Here is a 20916-nt window from a genome sequence, read left to right as displayed (position 1 = left end):
GATTCTCTTGAAGATTGTTACCCTTGGCAGTGTCCATTGGTTTTGCATGAAGGTTCTCAAGGCCACTGAATTTCTGTTATGTTCAAGATATCGGGCTCTTGAGAATGATTATGTTAAGAATTTTTCAGAGGATGATTTTTCTACAGATAGTCTGGTGTAGTATAATCATATTGTGAGAGAACATTGGGTGTGGCAGTGCTTATCTTTTAGAGTACAATGTACATGTAGACCTGTGGCATACAATACAGGGAAGACGAAAATTTGCTGAGTCTGAGAGTGATACTTACACTAAATTACCAAAAGTATGTGGACACCTGCTCATCGAACATCTCATTCCAAAATCATGGTCATGAATATAGAGTTGGGAAGGCTTTCCACTAGATGTTGGAACATTGCTGTGGGGACTTGCCTCCATTCAGCCACAAGAGTGTTAGTGAGGTCGGACACTGATGTTGGGCGATTAAGCCTGACTCGCAGTCGGCATTCCAATTTATCCCAAAGGTGTTCGACGGGGTTGAGGTCAGGGCTCTGTGCAGGCCTGTCAAGTTCTTCCACACCGTTCTCGATAAACCATTTCTGTATGGCCCTTGATTTGTACATGGGGGCATTGTCATGCTGAAACAGGAAAAGGCCTTCAACAAACTGTTGCCACAAAGTTGGAAGCACAGAATCGTTTAGAAGGGCATTGTATGCTGTAGCATTAAGATTTCCCTTCACTGGAACTAAGGGGCCTAGCCCAAATTATGAAAAACAGCGCATTTCCACTGCTCCAGAGTCCAATGGTGGCGATCTTTACACAACTCCAGCCGACACTTAGCATTGCACAAGGTGATCTTAGGCTTGTGTGCTGCTGCTCGGCCATGGAGACCAATTTCATGAAGCTCACGATGAACAGTTATTGTGCTGGTGTTGCTTGCAGAGGCAGTTTGGAACTCAGAAGTGAGTGTTGCAACTGAGGACAGACGCGCTGTGCACTTCAGCACTCGGCGGTCCCGTTCTGTGAGCTTGTGTGGCCTACCACTTCACAGATGAGCCATTGTTGCTCCTAGACATTTCCACTTCACAATAACAGCACTTACAGTTGACCGGGGCAGCTCTAACAGGGCAGAAATTTGATGAACTGACTTGTTGGATAAAGGTGGCATCCTATGACGGGCCACGTTGTAAGTCACTGAGCACTTCAGTAATGCCATTCTACTGCCAATGTTTGTCTATGGCGATTTCATGCCTTTGTGCTCGATTTTATACACTTGTCAGCAACAGGTGTGGCTGAAATAGCCAAATCCACTAATTTGAAGGGGTGTCCACATACTTTTGTATATATAGTGTATGTGAATAACCAGTGTCAACAGGACATGCAAAGCAAAGCATGAAATGCAGTTATAGGGAGAGGCTTAACTCAACGCGGAGAACAGTGTCATAAAGAAATTGTTTACAGTTGGTGTTCCATTTACAAAGACAATATTGTAATTCCACTTACAGTGAGGGAAAAAAGTATTTGATCCCCTGCTGATTTTGTACGTTTGCCCACTTACAAAGAAATGATCAGTCTATAATTTTAATGGTAGGTTTATTTGAACAGTGAGAGACAGAATAACAACAAATAAATCCAGAAAAACGCATGTCAAAAATGTTATAAAATGATTAGCATTTTAATGGGGGAAATAAGTATTTGACCTTTCTGCAAAACATGACTTAGTACTTGGTGGCAAAACCCTTGTTGGCAATCACAGAGGTCAGACGTTTCTTGTAGTTGGCCACCAGGTTTGCACACATCTCAGGAGGGATTTTGTCCCACTCCTCTTTGCAGATCTTCTCCAAGTCATTAAAGTTTCAAGGCTGACGTTTGGCAACTCGAACCTTCAGCTCCCTCCACAGATTTTCTATGGGATTAACCTGTTATGGCTAGGGGGCAGTATTTTCACGGCTGGATAAAAAACGTACCCGATTTAATCTGGTTACTACTCCTGCCCAGTAACTAGAATATGCATATAATTATTGGCTTTGGATAGAAAACACTCCAAAGTTTCTAAAACTGTTTGAATGGTGTCTGTGAGTATAGCAGAACTCAAATGGCAGGTCAAAACCTGAGAGATTCCTTTACAGGAAGTGGCCTGTCTGACCATTTCTTGAACTTCTTTTCCATCTCTATCTTTTACAAAGGATCTCTGCTCTAACGTGACACTTCCTACGTCTTCCATGGGCGCTCAGAGCCCGGGAAAAAAACAGAATGTCGTCATCCCAGCCCCAGGCTGAAACACATTATCGCCTTTCTCAAGTGGCCGATCAAGGGACTGTGGGCATTAGGCGCGTGCCCTGGCCGCCCCCGTCTTTGTGATTTTTCCCCTGTTTGCCGAAAAGGAGATTCCCGGTCGGAATATTATCGCTTTTTTACGAGATAAATTGCATAAAAATTGATTTTAAACAGCAGTTGACATGCTTCGAAGTACGGTAACGGAATATTTAGAATTTTTTTGTCACGAAATGCGCCATGCGCACGACCCTGATTTACCATTTCGGATAGTGTCTGGGACGCACGAACAAAACGCCGCTATTCGGATATAACGATGGATTATTTTGGACCAAACCAACATTTGTTATTGAAGTAGCAGTCCTGGGAGTGCATTCTGACGAAGACAACAAATGGTAATCAAACTTTTATAATAGTAAATCTGATATTGGTGAAGGCTAAACTTGCCGGGTGTCTAAATAGCTAGCCCGTGATGGCTGGGCTATGTACTTAGAATATTGCAAAATGTGCTTTCACCAAAAAGCTATTTTAAAATCGGACATATCGAGTGCATGTATCTATAATTCTTCTATAATTCTTAAAATAATTGTTATGCTTTTTGTGAACGTTTATCGTGAGTAATTTAGTAAATTGTTAGCAAATTCCCCGGAAGTTTGCGGGGGGTATGCTAGTTCTGAACGTCACATGCTAATGTAAAAAGCTGGTTTTTGATATAAATATGAACTTGATTGAACAAAACATGCATGTATTGTATAACATAATGTCCTAGGTGTGTCATCTGATGAAGATCATCAAAGGTTAGTGCTGCATTTAGCTGTCTTCTGGGTTTTTGTGACATTATATGCTAGCTTGAAAAATGGGTGTCTGATTATTTCTGGCTTGGTACTCTGCTGACATAATCTAATGTTTTGCTTTCGCTGTAAAGCCTTTTTGAAATCGGACAGTGTGGTTAGATAAAGGAGAGTCTTGTCTTTAAAATGCTGTGAAATAGTCATATGTTTGAAAAATTGAAGTTTTTGTATTTTTGAGGAATTTGTAATTCGCGCCACGCCTATCATTGGATATTGGAGCAGGTGTTCCGCTAGCGGAACGTCTAGATGTAAGAGGTTATTAACCTGTTGGGGGTAGGGGGCAGTATTGACACGGCCGGATAAAAAACGTACCCGATTTAATCTGTTTACTACTCCTGCCCAGTAACTAGAATATGCATATAATTATTGGCTTTGGATAGACAACACCCTAAAGTTTCTAAAACTGTTTGAATGGTGTCTGTGAGTATAACAGAACTCATATGGCAGGCAAAAACCTGAGAGGATTCTATATGGGAAGTGGCCTGTCTGACAAGTTGTTGTTCATCTGGGCTCTTTTTATTGAAGACTGAGGATCTTTGCTCTAACGTGACACTTCCTACGGCTCCCATAGGCTCTCAGAGCCCGGGAAAAAGCTGAACGATATCGAGGCTGCCTCTGGCTGAAACACATTATCGCTTTTGGCAAGTGGCCGATCAGAGTACTATGGGCTTAGGCGCGTGCCCGAGTCGACCCCATGCTTTATTTTCTTTCGTCTGTTTACCTAAATGCAGATTCCCGGTCGGAATATTATCGCTTTTTTACGAGAAAAATGGCATAAAAATTGATTTTAAACAGCGGTTGACATGCTTCGAAGTACGGTAATGGAATATTTAGACATTTTTTGTCACGAAATGCGCCATGCTCGTAACCCTTATTTACCCTTTCGGATAGTGTCTTGAACGCACAAACAAAACGCCGCTATTTGGATATAACTATGGATTATTTGGGACCAAACCAACATTTGTTATTGAAGTAGAAGTCCTGGGAGTGCATTCTGACGAAGAACACCAAAAGTAATAACATTTTTCTTATAGTAAATCTGACTTTGGTGAGTGCTAAACTTGCTGGGTGTCTAAATAGCTAGCCCTGTGATGCCAGGCTATCTACTTAGAATATTGCAAAATGTGCTTTCACCGAAAAGCTATTTTAAAATCGGACATATCGAGTGCATAGAGGAGTTCTGTATCTATAATTCTTAAAATAATTGTTATGCTTTTTGTGAACGTTTATCGTGCGTAATTTAGTAAATTCACCGGAAGTTTGCGGGGGGTATGCTAGTTCTGAACGTCACATGCTAATGTAAAAAGCTGGTTTTTGATATAAATATGAACTTGATTGAACAAAACATGCATGTATTGTATAACACAATGTCCTAGGTGTGTCATCTGATGAAGATCATCAAAGGTTAGTGCTGCATTTAGCTGTCTTCTGGGTTTTTGTGACATTATATGCTAGCTTGAAAAATGGGTGTCTGATTATTTCTGGCTGGGTACTCTGCTGACATAATCTAATGTTTTGCTTTCGTTGTAAAGCCTTTTTGAAATCGGACAGTGTGGTTAGATTAACGAGAGTCTTGTCTTTAAAATGGTGTAAAATAGTCATATGTTTGAGAAATTGAAGTAATAGCATTCCTAAGGTATTTGAATAACGCGCCACAGGATTCCACTGGCTGTTACGTAGGTGGGACGATTTCGTCCCGCCGGCCCTAGAGAAGATAACTCGGTCAACGTGATGAAAAAATATTTAATTTACCCTTTTTCTCCGCAATTTCGTCACATCCAATTACGATCTTGTCTCATCGCTGCAACTCCCCAACAGGCTCGGGCTCTCATTCAACTGACTCTGACTCACTGACTAAGCAGGCTAGCGCGAGAGCCACTCCACAGTAGAGTGAGAGCGCGTGAAGCAACCACTAGAGCGAGCGGCTGCCTCTCAGGGTCGAAACAAACACAGCACTCCTTGACTATAAATACTGTAAATGATTGCAATATGCCAAAGATTAGGCTACATTACATTAGGAACACAAGCATTTCAAAGATTAGGAACACAAGCATTTCGCTACACCCGCAATAACATCTGATAGAAATGTGAAAAATAATATTTGATTGAATTTGATTACATCTCACATTCTCCCACATTTTATATTGGCAACACAGGAAACCCAAACTGGAGCAAAAATGGAAAGTATTACCTTTTTTTCCATAGCAAGTATTTCCCTTTTCTTTGATGTTACAGACAAACTAGGACAAACAATAGTAGCCTGCCTGTGACTTTATCAGAAACTTGCCCATACAAGTATATAAATTCAATATAATACCAACCAACCTCTTTTGACCTTGTGCGGGTTTATTTATTATACTGCCATTGTACTATGGTAACACACAATAAATAAAGATGGTACAATATGATCATTTTTGTTACCATTTATCATAATTGTGTGTTACTGTGGTAGAATGTATAATGCAGGTTAAAACCATGGTATTTCCATGAGGCAATGCCATGCTATTATTTCGGTGCATGGCAGTCCCATCATTCTTCAAAGTTAAAACCATTGTACATTTCCATGATTCAGATCTATACCATGGTATAAATGATGCCATACCATGGTAATATTTAGGTACAATGGCAGTACCATGGTAGTACCATCATACTTCAAGGCCAAAATCATGGTACGTTTCCATGATTCATAATATACTGTGGTATAAGTGAAAGTACCATACCAGTACCATGGTATGAATGAAAGTACCATAGTAATACCATCATACATTTTTGTAAGGGCTGTATCAGTATACACATTTTGGTTTGAGGTATTGACATGGTAATTCACAGGTGACTTTCAAACATGTAATTACAAAACATTATTGGAAAATGTGTAATAACATCAGTAATTACACATGTGGATTAACCTTCAGCAAGTGGATGTGTAAATACACAGTCCTTGTTCCAATGGCGAAGATGCATAAAGTTGGAGGAATTCACTACCCACAGAGTTCTTAAACTACGGAATGCAACATGGTTCAATGTGCCAATAAATTAGCACAATCTACTTTTTGGCATTTGTGGTATAAGTACACCATCTTTATCCATGTCCGCCTGCTATTGTGTAATAACTGCAACGCTACAACCCTATTATCAAGTAATTACATAGTAAGCATTTTACTCGAAAAACACATTTTCATTTCCTGTCAGTCCACGATTCATATAGTCTCAAAATAGTATTCGTTTGTACCAGGGGTTGGAACCAGAATTTTTTTCCAATCGCTCTGTTCTGCGCAGAACCCCTATTTATTTATTTCCGTTCCAGTGTACCGACCAGGTGCGAGATGCGACTGAAATTGCACAGTTGGAGAGAGCTTATCCCAGATGGGTATCAGAGAATCTGCCCCCTTGAAAAGAAAGTAACTTTTTTGAAAAACGTAGAAAAAATAGACTTTCCTTATTTTACACCATGTATTCAGCGCACACCATCAAGAGCATTCCTGTGGAACTTAGTGGGGACATGCTTCTGACATCAATTCTGCCAAAAGCAGTACTGAGTTAGTGAATTTCTAACATTTCTTTTCAATTAAACTCTGAAGCCCTTGTTGATATGATTGTCACTCTTACACAATCTATTGATGAATCACAGTTAATTCTGTCACACACACAGATTCCATTTTTCACATTACAATAAATTAGAAAAGACAGACATTCACATTAAACACTGCTTCAGCCAAAGTCACAAATATTATATTGAGACTTGGAACTATCACTACTATGACATCTAATTGAAAATGAATGGTATATAATTAAATTATTTTTTATGTCTTATGGTTATCTAACATTTAGTATTGTGTGTCGTCAACATTTACTGTGTCTGTCTTATGTAAGCCTGTCATGACTTCCGCCGAAGTCGGCTCCTCTCCTTTGTTCGGGCGGCGTTCGGCGGTCGACGTCACCGGCTTTCTAGCCATCGCCGCTCCATTTTTCATGTATCCATTTGTTTTGTCTTGTTCCCTGCACACCTGGTTTTCATTCCCCAATCAATTCATATGTATTTATTCCTCTGTTCCCCATCATGTCTTTGTGTAGGATTGTTTGTGTTACGTGTATTTTGATATTGTGGATATTGTTACGCGCATTATTTTTTGTCTATGTTATGTGTTTTGAGCACATTTTATGTTATTTTGTGCTGTCATTTTGACCGGAATAAAAAGTGCGCCAAGTTCACTACACTCTGCTCTCCTGCACCTGACTTCGCCTCCAATACACACTCCTAACAAAGCCTTTCAATGTATAGACAATTACTTCAGATTGCAAGTAAGTGGTTAGGAACTGGTGACTTGCACAAAGTGAGCTTTGAGTTGTTCCTAATCTAATTCAAGGAAAACAGTCATGACTCAAAATACAGTCATCATAACTCAAATCTAATTTTGTACACAACAAAATGTGCACCTACAAAAGTCTTCACATCTGTGTAAGTAAAGCCCAATAGACTTCATTCATGATTGAACGTCAAAGTATAAATACCACCGGTGCTAGCAAACCTAGCAAATGTTGGCGCTGAGTAAGTGCTCAGCTGACACCTTGTCTCAGAAGTCCCCTCTAGCATCCCTATTAGCGTACCATTTCAATCATGGAGTTGACACTGTCACGGTGGCTCTCCAATATAAAAGTGGAAACTGAGGTGGTGACAAATGTCATTCCATTTAAAAATCTTCGTACACAAATTTGTCATCGCAGTGGCATCCTAAGCTGGTAAACATGACAGTGTTTGAAAAGCTCGGGGGAGGAATAAGAAAGCCTCAGATGAGTAGTCCATGACAGCATAGCAAACAGAGAAGTATCAAACAGTAGTTTGTTTTCTATTGTCAGGCTACGAAAGTGAAACATTCAAAAACCATTCAAACTGTCACCTTGTTTTTGCGTTCTGTACCTAATGTTCCATAATTGGTACCTCATGTGAGATCATAGAAATTTGCATAATGACATAATTTTAAGCTAATTCGCTAATATGGATGACTGCATGCATTATCTTGAAATTTGCATACGATTCCTGAGGCACTCTGCCGTCATTTACATTAAAGTGACAGTGCCACTACACCTTTCTGTGTTAGGCAGTATGATTATATTCCATACCACCAATAATGGTGCTGTAATTTAAAAAGCGTGAGCCGAGTAAGTCTTGCCAATATCATTACAATAAATCTTAGACCACCAGGCAATGGTGAAACACTCATTCATATTGCATGAACGACCATAAAGATTCCAGACGCTATCGTGTTTCGACAATTTTTCTGCTAGAGGGATTTAATTCCAATTTCAGAGTGGAACTCCAAAGAGTCTGCAGCACTACCCGGTCTAAATGATCATGTTGAGGTATTTTGTGGGAAAAGAGAGTAAAGAAATGTGCCATGTACTCCCAAACACAAATGAGAAAGGATATGGTTGGCTGCACAGACAGCGGCGATTGGACCCTCGTGTGGATCGGTGGGATTTCACTTTTAAATGTGGGTTTTTCTGTGCCATTGTCACGCCCTGACCTAAGAGAGCTGTTTTTTCTATGTTTAGTTAGGTCAGGGTGTGATAGGGGGTGGGCATTCTATGTTTGTGTTTCTATGTTTTGGCCGGGTATGGTTTCCAATCAGAGGCAGCTGTCTATCGTTGTCTCTGATTGGAAGCCATACTTAGGCAGCCTTTTCCCACTTGGTTTTCGTGGGTAGTTGTTTTCTGTTTCGTGTATGTCACCTGACAGAACATTTGGCTGTCGTTTTGTTTCTTTTCCAAAGTGTTTTGTTTTCATTAAATATAATTATGAGCACTCAACACGCTGCACCTTGGTCCCCTCTATACGACGCCCGTTACAGAACTACCCACCACGATTGGATCAAGCGGCGTGCCCAGGCAGAGATGGATACCTGGTCGATGGAGGAGTGGATTGAAAGGAGAAACTGGACTTGGGGCCAGGTTTTGGACAGGTATTGTAGCCTACCGGGGAAGAACGAGAGGCAGCCCCAAAACATTTTTTTGGGGGGGCACACGGGTAGTTTGGCTGGGCCAGGGGTGAGACCTGAGCCAACTCCCCGTGCTTATCGTGGGGAGCATGTGTCTGTTCCTCGCACTCTCCCTCCAGTGCGCCTCCATAGCCCAGTACGTCCGGTGCCTGCTCCTCGCACTCTCCGTCCAGTGCGCCTCCATAGCCCAGTACGTCCGGTGCCTGCTCCTCGCACTCTCCCTCCAGTGCGCCTCCACGGTCCAGTATACCCCGTGCCAGTTCTGCGCTCCCGGTCCTCAGTGCGTCTCTCCAGTCCGGTGAGACCTGTTCCAGCTCCACGAGAAAAGCCTCCAGTGATAATCTATGATCCGAAGCCTGTAGAGATGATCCATGGCCCGGAGCCTGTAGGGATGTTCCATGGCACGAAGCCTCCAGAGGTAATCCATGGCCTGGAGCCTGTAGGGATAATCCATGGCAAGAAGCCTGTAGGGATTATCCATGGTCCGGAGCCTGTAGGAATAATCCATGGCAAGAGGCCTGTAGGGATGATCCATGACCCGAAGCCTGTAGAGATGATCCATGGCACGAAGCCTCCTGTGATGATCCATGGTGCGGAACCTGTATTGATGATCCATGGCATGGAGCCTGCAGCAATGATCCCTAGTCCGGAACCTACAATGACGCTCTCCAGTCCGGAGCATCCAGCAACGCTCCTCAGTCCGGAGCCTCCAGGGACGCTCCCCAGTCCGGAGCCTCCTGGGACGCTCCCCAGTCCGGAGCCTCCAGGGATGCTCCGCAGCCCCGAGTCTTCAGCGACGCTCCTCAGTCCGGAGCCTCCAGGGACGGTCCGCAGCCCCGAGTCTTCCGCGACGGTCCGCAGCCCCGAGTCTCTAGCGACGGTCCGCAGCCCCGAGTCTCCAGCGACGGTCCGCAGTCCAGAGTCTTCAGCGGCGGCCTGCAGCCCAGAGTCTTCAGCGGCGGTTGGCGTTTCAAAGCCTCCGGCGATGATCCACGGTCTGGTTCCTCCGGACACACAGAAGCGGGGGGATCTGCGGGCGGTGGGGGTGCTACGCCCTGAACCAGAGCCGCCGCCAAGTACAGATGCCCACCCGGACCCTCCCCTATAGGTTCAGGTTTGCGGCCGGGAGTCCGCACCATTGGGGGGGTACTGTCACGCCCTGACCTAAGAGAGCTGTTTTTTCTCTGTTTAGTTAGGTCAGGGTGTGATAGGGGGTGGGCATTCTATGTTTGTGTTTCTATGTTTTGGCCGGGTATGGTTTCCAATCAGAGGCAGCTGTCTATCATTGTCTCTGATTGGAAGCCATACTTAGGCAGCCTTTTCCCACTTGGTTTTCATGGGTAGTTGTTTTCTGTTTCGTGTATGTCACCTGACAGTACTGTTTGCTGTCGTTTTGTTTCTTTGTCAAAGTGTTTTGTTTTCATTAAATATAATTATGAGCACTCAACACGCTGCGCCTTGGTCCCCTCTATACGTCGTCCATTACAGCCATGCAGGCAGAAAAGCAGACAAACCTACCGAGTGGTCTTCGCAAACTAGACAGAAAAAGGAGCATGTGGTTAGAGACTCTACTGTGGATTCAATAACAGCACTGCAGTGTATTTCAACACAAACAATAATGTCATAGTTACAGTAGTTGTAATCTCTGGGTGGCTGTAGGCAGGGCAAACCCGTTTTAGTGATTTCTGGTACACCATCCAAATAAATCAATCGCAGCACGTTTTTGTACTCATTCAGCACTTTTTAATCCAATTAAGTACAATACCATTGGAAATTAGTGTTGAAAGTTTCATTTACATTCCTAAAACTTAAGTGTAAAATTATGCTGTTGCTGCTTCCTGTTGATAAATAGCCTAATGTCAAAACACAGCTTTAACATGTCCAAATCAATAACCAATATGCAGAAACAGTTTGTGATATATCGAAAACCTAACCGTAAATGTACTATCTAAACAAGCACCTTATAATCTGCGCACGCACAAAAACCCTGGTGTTTTGACAAGTGGCAATAAATCACTGATATTGTTTAGAGGGAAATCAGCTGGTGTGCTGTTGAAACAAAATAATGGTTAGAGAACAACCTGCAGAAGACAGTCAGCTACATTTTGGAGTGAGGCATTGTGATTTGGGGGTCGCCAAAACGGACAGAGAAACACAACACTTATTTGTCAATCACTCATATCGATATCACGTTGAAATCCATTGCGCGAGAGGGGGGAGATGAGGTTGCACGTCCTGTTAAAAGTAACACAGCTCAAAAACCACACGGAATCTGGGAATAATGTGTGCATCACTGGTTAGAGGACAATTTGTAGAAACGGCTAGCTCAGCATTTTCCAAACTCGATTCTCGGGACCCCAAGGGGTGCACATTTTGGTTTTTGCCCTAACACTACACCGCTGACTCAAATGATCATACCTTGATGATTAGTTGATTATTTGAATCAGTGTAGTGCTAGGGCAAAAAACTAAATGTGCAGCCCTTGGGGGCCCGAGGACCGAGTTTGGGGAACCCTGGGCTAACAAAATTTTGAAGTGTTGCATTTTAATTTAAGTGGGTCGCCAACGCATTAACTGTAACGTTACACTTTTTCTGTGAATCACTTCCATCGATATCACGCTGAAATAGAACGATATCACGCTGAATAGAACAGGGGCCAAATGTTTGGGGTGAAGAGCTCAAAGGCCACAAACTTGGAATAACCTATACATGGTTGGTTAGATGAGTACTTGTAGAAACTTATATCTACATTATATATTTTGGAATGTCAGATGTTGATTTCAGGAGGCTGCCATCACGGAAAGGGCAACAGACCACCTTTTCTGTTAGTTAACTTAAATTAATCACGACGCAGCATAGGATATCATCAGTGACAACAGTTGGCTGCTATTTAAGTGATAGTTTGACTGTAAAATCCATGTATTGGTGTGTGGCCAGCAAACTTCTATAGAGACCGCCCCGTATTTTCTGTGCCATTTCATTAACTCAGAGTTCTAAGACCTGCTCATCCCAGCATGTAACAAAATCAATGGTACAAAACCAAATATATTGTTCTGTTTTAAGCAATCAAGCTTATGCCATCGTGATGACTATAAACTTTTATACTTACGTCACCAATCTGCGGTAAGAAGGATGTGTAATTCCATTACATTTTATGGGGTGAAAATGCAAGGTTGTGTAAGTTAGTAACACAAACTGTCCACATTAGGGAAATTATCACAATATACAATAAATTAATATGGAAAAATTATTCAACATATACATTTAAGATGATAGTAAATGTTGCCCATTCACAAAATATTGCAACAATTTTTAACTAATTTAACCATTTAAAAAATGCTGTCAAACACTATTTAACCGGGTGCTTTTAGACTAGAGCCTCCATAGTGCCTGTGCAGCATCCTGAACGTTTGACGCCCCTACTGAGACATCCTTTGAGAGATATCCTTGAAGGACCACTCTGTGTAAATACGTATCTTTCTGATGAAGGCTATATTTTACACTTTCAACAGTTTACTATCAGTTTTATACTGTATCAAACATGACAAAGCATTGAAATTAGATGCCATTAATTATATTGTATTACATTATAGCCAATATAAATCTGTCATCAAGATATACAGTCTGTTTAGGAATGAATAAGAGAGGAGGGCACATTCAGTAGTTAAACCAAATGCAGTTGTGTTCACAACTATGGCTTATAAGGCTTCATCATCTCTTGGACCAGACGCGTCACTGAACCTAAACACACATTGATCCGCCAATTATAATGGACAAGGCTGCAAAAATCAGTGTCTACAGTATACAACAAGCACAATATCCAACTCAAACTTTCAAATAAATGATTAATTTATGTAATTAAGGGATTTTGACAAAAGTTTGAGCAGGTGTTGAAATAGCAAAGTTCACTGATGAGCACTACTGCAGTTACCTCGCCATCGCCCTAAAGACAGATATTTACCCTCTGGGCAAATGGCTGGCTATTAAATATTGAATCCGCATTACGGGAAACAGCGACACTGTCCGTCCCTGCCCTTTGTTATTGTTGTTGTTATGTGGACTAAATGGAGGTGGTGCATCAAGAAATGTGAAAAAAAAATGCAGTACATATTCTGTTGTTCTATCTTAGGTGAAATGATGTCCGAGGGGAAAAAAAATGTGTTTGTTATTTTTTAAGTAACTTCTATGCTGATATAATATCCCAAACGGACATGGCAGTTTCACCATTAAGGATTCCAGCTTTAAGCCTTGAAGGGAGAACAACCATCTTCAGAGTGCACTGCTGAGTTTTGCAGGTTTACATCCTGTAAGTACAGTGTCCATTTTGGACGCTCACATGTCCATGGAAGGTGTATCTCAGTCACTTTGAGTTGGGTTAGTCTTATGTAGCCAGACATAGACATATTCTCACCTAGAAGCCTGGCTTGAGGGGGTGGTAAGGATAGACTGAAAATACATAATTCAGTAAATTTAGTCAATTTAATCAACGTGATAAATTTGATGGTGCTTTCCATGTTTGCCATGATGACGTGAGGTCGCCTAGGCAGAGAGCTCCTGTACATTTTGTAAATATTTTAACACTTTTTAAGTGTGTTTTGTTAATTTAAAAAAAATGTTTTGATCACATAAACATGGTGGTCTTCAATCTCAAAGTTAGAGGAATTGTTCAATCAGTTTGTTTGCCTTGGCTAGCTAGCTAGCTAGCTGGATGGTTAATGTTGCATTTAAATAATCCAGCAGCAGCTCCGGCTTTTTTGTTTCACCTGCCGATTGGAAGGTGGAGACTGTGGTGTCTAAGGTGTCAGAGAGGCTGAGGGACTCTTCCTGACCACTGCTGATGGGCGGTTGATTTCTTGCGCTTTACTGCAGCCGAAGCATCACCCAGGTGGGTGCTACACTGTAGGCAATGGAAGATCAGCTACCTACGGAGCAGCTGCTACTATGGAGGAATTGGGAATGTCTGACTAAGCGATGGGCCTTGATGAAGAGCTCCTGGCCTGTCTGACAGACTGACTTTATCCCTGGGTGTACAGTACCATCGATGCGCCCTCCGCTTAAGCCATACAGACTTTTCCAAACTGCCTCAACATTTTATAAATAACCGACATGAAACAAACAAGGACAGCGTATGGACAGGGGGAACAAAACTACATTAATGCTGACACGGGGATGAAACTGAGGAATAGACAAGACGGCTGAGGCGTGGGAGCCCAACGAGCCAGCTGAGGTGTGAGAGCCCGACGAGCCAGCTGAGGCGTGGAAGCCCGACAAACCGGTTGAGGCGGTGGAGTCCGACGAGCTGGTTGAGGCGTGGAAGTCCGATGAGCCGGCAGAGGCGTGGGAGCCTGGCAAACTGGCTGAGGCATGACGTGGTGTAGGAGCCTGCCGAGCCAAGGAAACCTCTCGAGCCAGCTAAGGCGTGGAAGCCCGACGAGCCAGCTAAGGCACCCCTGGTTCCTTCGGCAGTGGCCCCGGACCCGATGCCACCAACCAAAACAATACTCCCTGATGCTTCAAATTGTGGTGTCAGCATTCTGTGAGGACAGACGCTGGGAGATGAGAAGCAACTACAGGGAGTGAAAATGTAATAAATAACCGAAATGAAGCAAAACAAGGGCAGTGTCTGGACATGGGGAACGAAACAACATTAATGCTGACACAGGGATGAAACTGAGGAATAGACAGATATAGGGGAGGCAATCAATAAGTAATGGAGTCCAGGTGAGTCCAATGAAGCGCTGATGTGCGTAACGATGGTGACAGGTGTGCGTAATGATGGGCCGCCTGGCGCCGTCGAGCGCCAGAGAATGGGAGCGGGAGTAAGCATGACAATATCATAACTTATGGAATGGTGGAAACAAATTGGTGGACTACATTATTGGTGTCCTGATAATCTTCCTTTGTTATTCTCATGTCCTTCATGATCCCAGAGCTGGCTTCAAATAATATTGTAGCTGAATTTGACTGAGCTTACTTGTTACAATGTAACTAATATGGAAGTCTTAAAAGCCATAGGCCTACCACATTTAGGGAACATATTAATGTGCTGAAAATCTAATATTTTACTTACAAACCAGTATGTTTACTTCAATCATCCAACACGCAAGTCATAAATATGTATGACGTTGAATATAAAATATATTTAGAGGCTGTACAGTAACATAAAAGCCAACTTCACATCAAATGAAAGTATTGGTTGATCAAATCCAAAACCGACAAAAACATTCCAACATTGGTACCCCATAACTGTTAATCACATTATTACAAATCTCAACCTAACCAAATTACAAATGTACTGTGCTCACATTACCACAGGGATAACTTCAATAATAATTTAAAGTCTTTGCAATATAAGGGCTTTCCATTGGCTAGTACCCCAGTGATTCAATGGAATGATCAAATAACTCTATCGAAAACCTTCACAAGGACACATTATTCCAAATCTCAACCTGACCAAATTACACATGTACAGTGCTTACATTACCACAGGGATAACTTCAGTAATCATTTCAAATCTTTACAATATAAAGGAAGTGTGGGCTTAACGCCCCATGACTAACTGCATTTGAATTCCTTTCTGACATACAGTGAATTAACTCTTATGAATAGTAATGCCAAATTTAGATAAGCTGCAAAATAGGGCATTACATTTAAAATCAAATCAAATTGTATTAGTCACATGCGCCGAATACAACAAGTGTAGACCTTACAGTGAAATGCTTACTTACGAGCACCTAACCAACAATGCAGTTTAAAAAAATACGGATAAGAATAAGAAATAAAAGTAACAAGTAATTAAAGAGCAGCAGTAAAATAACAATAGCGAGACTATATACAAGGGGGTACCGGTACAGAGTCAATGTGCAGGGGCACCGGTTAGTTGAGGTAATATGTACATGTAGGTAGTTATTAAAGTGACTATGCAAAGATGAAAACAACAGAGAGCAGCAGCGGCGTAAAAGAGGGTGAGGGGCAATGCAAATAGTCTGGGTAGCCATTTGATTACATGTTCAGGAGTCTTATGGCTTGGGGGTAGAAGCTGTTTAGAAGCCTCTTGGACCTTGACTTGGCGCTCCTGTACCGCTTGTCATGCGGTAGCAGAGAGAACAGTCTATGACTAGGGTGTCTGGAGTCTTTGACAATTTTTAGGTCCTTCCTCTGCCTCCACCTGGTACAGAGGTCCTGGATGGCAGGAAGCTTGGCCCCAGTGATGTACTGGGCCGTTCGCTCTACCCTCTGTAGTGCTTTGCGGTTTGGAGGCCGAGCAGTTTCCATACCAGGCAGTGATGCAACCAGTCAGGATGCTCTCGATAGTGCAGCTGTAGAACCTTTTGGGGATCTGAGGACCCATGCCAAATCTTTTCAGTCTCCTGAAGGGGAATAGGTTTTTTCGTGCCCTCTTCACGACTGTCTTGGTGTGCTTAGACCATGTTCATTTGTTGGTGATGTGGACACCAAGGAACTTGAAGCTATCAACCTGCTCCACTACAGCCCCGTTGATGAGAATGGGGGTGTGCTTATTCTTTTGTTTCCTGTAGTCCACAATCATCTACTTTGTCTTGATCATGTTGAGGGAAAGGTTGTTGTCCTGGCACCACATTGCCAGGTCTCTGACCTCCTCCCTATTGGCTGTCTCGTCGTTGTCGGTGATCAACCACTGTTGTGTCATCGGCAAACTTAATGACGCTGTCGGAGTCGTAAGAAGCTAGTCCATGCTCTGTCTGGGAGTCTACGATTTCATAATGGCACAAATAGTCTAACTTTCTCAGTTGGATAAAGTGCATAGTGCATAGTAAATCGTAGGACGTATGGCAGGTTGATGTTTATTGCCATGAAACTTGTCCTAGAGGCAGAGCTGAGCGTTTTCCACTACATTGTCCAGCTGAAAAGTCAAAATAGGCTACTATCGTAAACATTTAGGAAAACAAAAAGTTGCTTTATGGTCTTCATTTAAGGTTAGGGTTAGGCATAATGTGAGCAGAGTGGTTAAGGTTAGAGTTAGGTTTAAAATCTGATTTGTATGACTTTGTGGATGTGCCAGTTATAGTGACCACTCTGCAGAACTGCCTTCTGTACATGAATCATGACAATAAATGCCAAACTGCAGATGTACACTGAGTATACCAAACTTCAGGAACACCTTCCTAATATGGAGTTGCAACTCTTATTTTGTACCCTCAGAACAGCCTCAATTCGTCGAGGCATGGACTCTACAAGGTGTTGAAAGCATTCCACAGGGATGACTCCAATGCTTCCCACAGTTGTGTCAAGTTGGCTGGATGTCCTTTGAGCAGTGGACCATTCTTGATACACACGGGAAACTGTTGAGTGTGAAAAACCAGTCAGCGTTGCAGTTCTTGACACAAACCGGTGCGCCTTGCACCTACTACCATTCAAAGGCACTTCAATCTTTTGTCTTGTCTTTTGTCATTCACTTTCTGAATGGCAAACATACACAATCCATGTCTCAACTGTCTCACCTGAATTCACCTGGTCAGTCTGTGTCATGGAACTTGCAGGTGTTCTTAATGTTTTGTATACTCGGTGTATGCTTCCCTAAAGACATAAATATCTACAAGGTGACCTCAGCTTTTGTGCATTACTCGTTAAGAATTTACTTGGAGCGGTTAACAGAACCTATGAGGACCAACACTTCTATATTTGTGTTTACTATTTAAGGTATTGTAAACTAAAATGCCTCCTGTTAAGTAATTGCCTATTGTTCTGATTGCCTATTGTTCTGATTGCCTATTGTTCTTTCCCATGCAATACATATTATATTGAACTTTAATACTTGTGATATTTTATTGAATGGAGCAAATATTTCAAAGCACCACCGTTGCGTGTTTGTCTGCACGGCTTGTGACGCGTTATTTACTGTCTAGTCTATGGATACCAGTACCACCTGCAAAGCCCCAAAGAATAAGTGACTCAACGCTATTGCTTGGTATTCAGATTGTCGTTCAGCCACATCTAAACGGAATCATGACACTTATTTTGTCTTGTCATCAAAGCTGCGATTAGCACTCTGCCTTTGCCAGTTAACAAGTGACAATAGAATGAACAGATCCCTTAAAATAGATAAACTGCAAAAGTGACAGACACACACCAGGTAAGGCAACCGTAAGCATATCACTTATCTGTATGTATGTATGCCATAAAACATTTATATGAAACAGTCGTAATTTATGTTACTGCTGTTTATCATGTAGATCGAATAATATTTTATGAAGTTGTTGACATGCTCATGTGTCATGTCATGTTACTTTTACTGCATGTGGATGAGGCCATGGTTAAATTGACCATATCAAAAGTCATTCATGGACCACATAAATAAACCTGTAGCCTACAGCTCTGAATAGTTGTCAGGAATTATTTCAATGTAACTATATTTAGTACCGTTGTACACTTCATTAAGATGTACATTTTTATGTCATTTGGCAGACGCTCTTATCCAAAGCAACTTAGAGGAGCAATTAGGGTTAAGTGCTTGCTCAAGGGCACATCAGCAGATTTTTCACCTAGTCTGCTCTGGGATTTGAACCAGTGACCTTTCGGTTACTGGTCCAACACTCTTAACTGCTAGGGTACCTGCTGCCTGTCCAAAAAAATCTATAAATGTCCCACTATATGAGCATTCTGTGTGGAACCACAACTAACAATATGCCCATTCTGACAGAGACAGGCAGCATCCATCAATATTATGTTCATTGCATGATTTCCAATTCTAAGCCATTGTATTTTTGTTTGTATATTACACTGAATTATTTACCATCTATTATAAGATGGCTGCCAACATAATGACGGTTAGCGATTATATATTCTTAATGACAGCATCTACACAGGGGAGAGGCAATTTCTCAGCAACTGGAGTCCTCAAGTAGGCCACGCTGGTTTGGCTGAAGCACTCCACAAAAGAGCAAGCAGCCATTGAAATGAACTGCAACCAAGCAGAGACAAGCAATCATCATCATCCCAGCCAGGGGAGTGTGGGAAAGCAGAGCACTCTAGCCAAGTGAAACCGCAACACACCCTGTCATTTCTCAAGAAATAATCTGAGGGGGATGATGATGAGGGAGGGAGGGAGTAGGCGGTTCTGTCCCTCGGAGCATGGCTGAATAATGGCCATCATTTAAATGTGAAGTGCAGATTTTTTTTCTCAGATGGATTTTCTTTGTAGATGGCTCTTTTGGGTGATGTTCACAGAAACTCCATTGTTCTGCCACCAGCCACTTGGCTGGAAAGAAGTTGTATAGTTTGATGGAAGCAGACATGGAGTACATGGCTTGGGATCTAGGCCTTAATCTCTCAGTTAGAACGCGCACGTCAGACAGACACCTCTATCTTTCTAGGAAGCAGAGCAGTGTACTTACCTCAATCAAATAGACTCGCATTGTGGTTTTTAATGAATGTGGCCGCAAAGAGTCAAACAAAATGGAAAAGTATCAGTTATATTTCAAACACTGATAAGACTTAAGCATGTCAAAGGAGTCGATAATGACAACGCAGTGAGATAAAAGCATAAATGTACATGTACATTCATGTGGACATTTTATTAACGTGCTTTCGACTCCACAGTACAACGTCCATGCCCTTTGGATCTTGAATCACATGTAATGCTTTGAAAGACAGGGGCTTATTGTATTTGTTCATCTGGAAGGAAAAATGGCCCCCAAACAGAAATCCCCAATTTCAAGAAGTGTGATAAGAAAGCAGACCCAGTGCTAAGAAACTGACCCTTTATGAAGACAATCCAAACACCAGGAAGAAACAAACAACCTACAAGGACAATAGGCCCATAGGAATGATGACTCCAACACTATCAAAGGTGGATCATAAGACTGGGACCATGACCAGATATTTATGTTGTACAGTAAATTACTTTGAACACAGATAGGTGAAGTGGCTAAATGGGTTCGTGGACTTCAAGAAACAGCAGAAGGTGCACCCCCCTATCTACATCGGCGGGACTGCAGTGGAGATTATGGAAAGCTTCAAGTTCCTTGGCGTACACATCACTTACAAACTGAAATGGACCACCCACACAGACAGTGTGATGAGGAATGGCGCAACAGAGCCTCTTCAATCTCAGAAGGCTAAAGACATTTGGCTTGTCACCTAAAACCCTCACCAACTTTTACAGATGCATCCTGTCGGGTTATATCACCGCCTGGTACGACAACTGCACCGCCCGTGCGATCTGCCCAAAGCATTACCGGGGGCAAACTACACACCCTCCAGGACACCAACACCACCCGATGTCACAGGAAGGCCAAAAAGATCATCAAGGACATCAACCACCCGAGCCACTGCCTGTTCACCCCGCTATTATCCAGAAGGCGAGGTCAGTGCAGGTGCATCAAAGCTGGGACCGAGAGACTGAAAAACAGCTTCTATCTGAAGGCCTGTTAACCAGCCATCACTAGCACATTAGAGGCTGCTGCCTATAGGCATAGACTAGAAATCACAGGCCACTTTAATAAATGGAAATACTAGTCACTTTAATAAGGTTTACATCTGGAAATACTCATCTCATATGTATATACTGTATTCTATACTATTCTACGGTATCTTAGTCACTTAATAATGTTAACATATCTTGCATTACTCATTACTCATCTCATATGTATATACTGTATCTTAGTCCGTTCCGCTCTGACGTCGCTCGTCAATATGTATATAGTCTTAATTTATTCCTACTTAGATTTGTGTGTATTGGGTATATGTTGTGTAATTTGTTAGATATTACTTGTTAGATATTACTGCACTGTCGGAGCTAGAAGCACAAGCATTTCACTACACCCGCAATAACATCTGCTAA

General features: G+C 42.2%; 1 protein-coding gene across 1 annotated transcript in view; it reads right to left on the bottom strand.

Annotated features, from left to right (window-relative positions):
• Positions 1 to 20916, bottom strand: part of LOC106586087 (ly6/PLAUR domain-containing protein 1-like) — a 33746-nt gene that overhangs the window by 974 nt on the left and 11856 nt on the right. The gene's annotated exons all lie outside the window — the stretch shown is intronic.

The sequence above is a fragment of the Salmo salar genome, chromosome 25 (genome assembly GCF_965601325.2).
Source record: "Salmo salar chromosome 25, fSalSal1, whole genome shotgun sequence".
In the NCBI taxonomy this organism is placed as follows: Eukaryota; Metazoa; Chordata; class Actinopteri; order Salmoniformes; family Salmonidae; genus Salmo; species Salmo salar.
Note: the sequence above shows the minus strand (reverse complement) of the source record. Positions and strands in the feature narration are given on the sequence as shown.